Raw genomic sequence first — 6,392 nt, forward strand, 5'->3', positions numbered from 1 at the left:
TGTCTTTTCTTGGGCTAAAGGCACCCAATGATGTGATCACAATTACATGCTGCACGCCCCCAAACCAACCCCACCCCACCCCCCACCCCCACCCCACCCCCCACCCCCACTATGCGTGACACTCAGGATTAGGTCCATCCTCGCCTTCTCTTTCGTTGGATCCCAGACTAATGTTTTAATTCTCTAATTATCTCTGGCACATCCGCACACCCAGGATCAAGCACTGCAAGGCTGTGGGGGGGGGGGGGGGGAGCGGTGGGCTGGAAGTGGCCATGAAAAGCCCCCTCCAAAAGGCACCCAACCTGCCTGCCTGGGCTTCTCCATATGCTTGCCGTCCCACCCATCCATCACCGCTCCCAAACCTCACTCACTAAGTAGCACTCGCATAATCCAACCCGAAGCCCTGTCCTTAATGTTAACAGCACAATAAAGCTATCAATCAACAGGCATCATCCCTTCAAAGACTAATGCCACGGAGCATTTGGTAAATGAAGATGCCGTTCACACCCTCATTTCCACATCCATGCTTCTTAGTGAATGTGGCAGGCAGGGCTGGCGGGAGAAGACAATCCCCTCCTGTCCATCTCCCTTTAAGTGGAAAAGAAGCCGGGGGGGGGGGGGTTGCCTTCTTGACCTGTTGCTCCCTCGGAGGGAGAAGCCTTTTGGACTGCTGGCCCACCCCGCCTTCTTAGAAGGGGACTTTTCCACAGGTGGCAGCTTCGCCAAACATATTTTTTCTCCTTACATTTACCTGAACACGCAGTGGGTTAAACCCCTGTGCTGGCAGGACTGAAGACAGACAGGTTGCAGGTGTGAATCCGGGGAGAGGCGGATGAGCTCCCTCTATCAGCTCCAGCTGCTCATGAAAGAAGCCTCTCACAAAGATGATAAAAACATCAAATCATCCGGGCGTCCCCTGGGCAACGTCCTTGCAGACGGACAATTCTCTCACACCAGAAGCGACTTGCAGTTTCTGACACGACCAAAAAAACAAACAAACCCTCGACTAGTGGTATCCGGAGGTCAAACAATACACCTCCTGTAGTAAGGTAAAGGTAAAAGGTGTTCCCCTGACATTAAGTCTATCCCTGTCCGACTCTGGGAGTTGGTGCTCATCTCCACTTCTAAGCCGAAGTGCCGGCGTTGTCCGTAGACACCTCCAAGATCTGGCATGACTGCATGAGGTACCATAACTTTCCCGCCAAGGCAGTATCTATTGATCTACTCATTGTATTGTCGAAGGCTTTCATGGCCGGAATCACTGGGTTGTTGTAGGTTTTTTTCCGAGCTATATGGCATTCTCTCCTGATGTTTCGCCTGCATCTATGGCAAGCATCCTCAGAGGCAGTGTGGTCTGTTGGAAATAGGGAAAAGGGTTTATATATCTATGATGTAACGTTAGAAAATGTTGACCATTTCTGCTACCTTGGCCCAGGCATGTAGCTGGGGGGGGGGGGGCTTGGGGGACTTCAGCCCCCCCCCCCCCGAAATTCTCAGGGTGGTCCGTGAGAAGGCCTTACTGGTACATTATTTAAACTGTTATGTTTATTCATATCATGATCTGATCACCATGCTCAATATATCCCATATGCATGGGGGTATTGGGGTAAGGATACAAAAGGTTTGCTAGGGTAGACCCTCTTTCACTCAGACTCAGCCCCCCCCCCCCCAAACAAAATCCTGGCTACGGGCTTGCCTTTCCCAAAGTCAACATCGACACCGAAATGCAACAACACCGCCTGAGCTCTGCGAGCGCAGCATTTTTCCCAATGAAGCAGAGAGTGTTTGAGGACCGGGACAAGCACCTATTGTGCTCCCAACCCTGCTATATGCCTGCTAGACGTAGACTGTCTACAGACCTCATATACAACTCCTGGAATGATTCCATCAGCCTCCTGAAAATCCTGCAACTCTCTTGGGAAGACAGGCGGACAAACGTCAGCATGCTGGAAGAAGCAAAGACCACCAGCATTGAAGTGATGGTCCTCCAACCGGCCACGTTGTCCGGATGCCCGACCACTATCTCCCAAAGCAGTTGCTCTACTCTGAACTCAAGAACAGAAAACGGAATGTTGGAGGATAGGAAAAGAGATTTACAGATGGGCTCAATCTTAAAAACTCTGGCATAGACACTGAGTACTGGGAAGCCCTGGCCCTTGACCGCTCCAGCTGGAGGTCAGCTGTGACCAGCAGTGCTGCAGAATTTAAAAAGGCACGAATGGAGGGTGAAAGGACCATCTTCCACCTGGAAACCAATGCCCTCACTGCAGAAGAAGATGCAGATCAAGAATAGGGCTCCACAGCCACCTACAGACTCACACGAATTGTGATCCTGGAAGACTATCCTACTTGGCCAACGAGGGATCGCCTAAGTAAGTAAGTAAGTATATCTGTGGAATGACCAGGGTGGGACAAAGGACTCTTCTCTGCTGGAGCTAGGTGTGAATGTTTCAACTGACCACATTGATTAGCATTTGATGGCCTGGCAGTGCCTGGGGCAATCTTTTGTTGAGAGGTGATTAGATGTGCCTAATTGTTTACTCTCTGTTGTTTTGTTGTTGTAATTTTAGAGTTTTTTTAATACTGGTAGCCAGATTTTGTTCATTTTCATGGTTTCTTCCTTTCTGGTGAAATTGTCCACATGCTTGTGGATTTCAATGGCTTCTCTGTGTAGTCTGACATGGTGGTTGTTGGTGTGGTCCAGCATTTCTGTGTTCTCAAATAATATGCTGTGTCCAGGTTGGTTCATCAGGTGCTCTGCTATGGCTGACTTCTCTGGTTGAAGTAGTCTGCAGTACTTTTCCTGTTTGGGCAATGCTGCATTTGGTGGTCCCTATGTAGACTTGTCCACAGCTGCATGGTATACAGTAGACTCCTCCAGAAGTGAGAGGGTTCCTCTTGTCCCTTTGCTGAATGTAGCATTTGTTGGATTTTCTTGGTGGGTCTGTAGGTAGTTTGTATGTTGTGTTTCCTCATCAGCTTCCCCTATGCGGTCAGTGGTTCCCTTGATGTATGGCAACTACAAATGTTTGCATGTTTTCGAACTGCTGGGTTGGCAGAAAACATCCCTATACTTTAATCTAATCGAATATTTTGCAATTATGTCCCCAATTATGCTATTATGGAAGAGAAAAAGCTTTGTGGCACAAGATCTCACAGCCGAATGCCAGTTTCATCAGGTGTACTATTATTAAATTAATTAATTAATTAATTAATTCTCCCATTGGTGGGAATCAAGGCGACCCACGATGGTTAAAAGCGCAGGGGTTGGACTAGATGGCCATGAGGTCTCTTCAAACTCTATGATTCTATGATTCTATATACATTGCATAACATAAAAAATCACAAAAAACCTACAACTGTGGTGGAAATTAAAAGATTTCAACAGATGAGAAGGTAAACGTGGGGGCAAATGGCCACAACTTGTTTTTTAGAAGACTGCAAGGAGAGCCTACTGGGGTGAGGACTTCCTGAGTAGTTGGGATGGACTTTCCTCCATAAATGTCGTTGTAAATCTGTTAGCAACCGCAAGTCAGTCTCCACCCTGGCTGGACCCATAAATCCGACTCTCTCCGAAGGACCTACAAATCTCTCGGTTGACTGACAGAGCCAGCTAGCAGAATGGGCACCCTTCTCCAAAAATATCCCACAACTGGTCACTCTCGTCTTAGCTGAACATATGGGAGCAGAGACCCGATGGTGCTGAGGGAAAAACCATTTATTTCTCCCCGGCCTTTCGGCACCAGTTTTGGGACCAGCTACACGGAGCAAAGACTCAGCTCGACCTGCCCATTTCTGAACGGGAGGCTACGAGACACTGTCTAGTTTTTTTTGGGGGGGGGGAGTCCCCCTTCTTTCCCTTCCTTCCGTTTCCGAGCATGTCCTTTCTTTCTTTCTTCTCCTAAACAAGAAGAGTTAAGACCTAGAGCATGAAATATGCCCTGAAAGGTGGAACCGGATTCCTAAAGATTTCAACCGTCATTAAAGAAGAAGAAGAAGAGGAAGAGGAAGAGGAAGAGGAAGAGGAGGAGTGGTGGTGGAGGAGGAGGAAGAAGAAGAAGAAAAGGAGGAGGAGGAGGAGGAGGAGGAGGAGGAGGAGGAGGAGGAAGAAAAAGAAGAGGAGGAGGAGGTGGTGGAGGAGGAGGAAGAAGAAGGATGAGGAGGAGGAAGAAGAAGAAGAGGAGGAGAGGAGGAGGAGGAGGAGGAAGAAGAGGAGAGGAGGAGGAGGAAGAGGGGGAGGAGGAGGAGAAGAGGAGGAGGTGGTGGTGGTGGTGGAGAGGAAGAAGAAGAAGAAAAAGAAGAAGAAGGAGGAGGAGGAGGGAGGAGGAGGTGGTGGTGGTTGGTGGTGGTGGTGGTGGTGGAGGAGGAGGAGGAGGAGGAAGAAGAAGAAGAAGAAGAAGAAGAAGAAGAGGAGGAGGAGGAGGAGGAAGAAAAAGAATAAGAGGAGGAGGAGGAGGTGGTGGAGGAGGAGGAAGAAGAAGGATGAGGAGGAGGAAGAAGAAGAGGAGGAGGAGAGGAGGAGGAGGAGGAAGAAGAAGAGGAGGAGGAGGAGGAGGAAGAAGAGGAGGAGGAGGAGGAGGGGGAGGAGGAGAAGAGGAGGAGGTGGTGGTGGTGGAGGGGGGAGGAGGAGGAGAAGAGGAGGAGGAGGTGGTGGTGGTGGTGGTGGTGGTGGAGGAGGAGGAAGAAGAAGAAGAAGAAGAAGAGGAGGAGGAGGTGGTGGAGGAGGAGGAGGAGGAGGAGGAGGAAGAGGAAGAGGGGGGAGGAGGAGGAGGAAGAGGGGGAGGGGGAGGAGGAGGGGGAAGAAGAAGAAGAAGAAGAAGAAGAAGAAGAAGAAGAAGAAGAAGAAGAAGAAGAAGAAGAAGACACTACAACCAAGCGCCACAGCGACGTGGGAAAGCCTTCCTTTTTGCCGTTCCAGCAGTGCTGTTTCCATCCCCCTGACCCCGCGATTTAACCGATCAACACCTTTGTTACCCTTCTCGTGTAAATTTGCCGCAGGAGTTGAAACCTCAGAGAAGTCAAGTCCATTCATGTTCTAATTTGAGGGTCGTTTTCAATGGCGGTGGTCTCCCCTCTCAAGGACCACCAAGCAAGGGAGAGGACTTCATTTACTCGGCCAGCTCCAACGCTTAAGCCAGGAGGGCTTGGGCTCCAAAGTGTTCCCAAGACGGGGAATCGGGGGGGGGGGGGGTGCTTTGATCTCGAAGTGACACCAAACGTTTTGCCTCGGGGAGCATTTGCTTATCCCCGAGGGAAAAGCAACTCCTTGGAGGGAAGCGCCACCTCAGGAGATCTGTATTTCCTCTTTGCGGGGGAAATACTCTTTCCCAAGACCAGGCTAAGCATAAGGGAATGTTTCCCATTCCTGTAAGCTCCACATTCCCCGGCAAGCCGCCTCTGAGGGAAAGAGGCCTTCGAGGAGGAGGAGGAGGAGGAGGAGGAGGAGGAGGAGGACTTCTTTCTCCACAAATCAAAGGCGCGCTTTCTTTTCAGCCTGTCAGACGAGGAGGGAAAGAGGGGAAGCAAGTCTCCCCCGAAAGGCTTGTCCTGCTCGAGACTCTTGCTCGAAAGGACAGGGCCCCGCCAGCCCCCGCTCTTCTTCGATTCTGCTTTTCCCGCCTGACAGAAGGACTGGATGGTCCCATGGGGTGGTCTCTTCCCACTCTGGGGTCCCGTGTCCGCCCCCCTCGCCTCCCTCAAACACCTGCCCCGTCCTTCTCTTTAGTCCCCCCAAATACATCTCTTCGCGTCATTGCATTATAGAGAATCCCGGGCAGCCAAAGCACCCGTCCCTCCCGTGGCTGCCCTTTCCCCTCTTCTGCCCCTCGGGTTAGTCTGGCTGGGAAGCAAAAACCGCTTTGAGTCTCCTCGTGGAAAGAAAATCGGGGTGTAAATAAATATAGACACATTAAGAATAAGAGACATGACCATGCACTTCTCCCTCTCTTTCCCACACATCAAACTTAAGTGTGTGTGTGCTTCTAGCAGATTGTTTAAGAGGCCAAGGGGAGAAATCCAATTTTCTGGACGAAGAAGGGGAGACGCGCGGAGGGGGGGGGGGGGAGTGATAGAGGAAGTGAGGCTGTCGCTTTAAGACAAGGGGGTCCGGGGTCTTTGGCCTCCCGCCAGAAGAGACTCCTTGCCCTCCAGCCAGGGCGAGGGAAGGGGCTCCTTGCAAGCCCGTAGCCTTTGTTTGGGGAGGGGGGCTGAGTTTGGTGGGGGGGGGGGAGCTGAGTGAGTGAAAGAGGGTCTACCCTAGCAAACCTTTTGTATCATTACCCCAAAACCCCCATGCATATGGGCAGGCATGTAGCCAGGCTTCAGCCCCCCCCCCCCCGAAATTCTCATGGTGGTTGCAAGGAGCCAGGCATGTAGCCAGGGGGGTGGTTTGA

Source organism: Anolis sagrei, chromosome 1, assembly GCF_037176765.1.
Source record: "Anolis sagrei isolate rAnoSag1 chromosome 1, rAnoSag1.mat, whole genome shotgun sequence".
NCBI classification, from domain to species: domain Eukaryota; kingdom Metazoa; phylum Chordata; class Lepidosauria; order Squamata; family Dactyloidae; genus Anolis; species Anolis sagrei.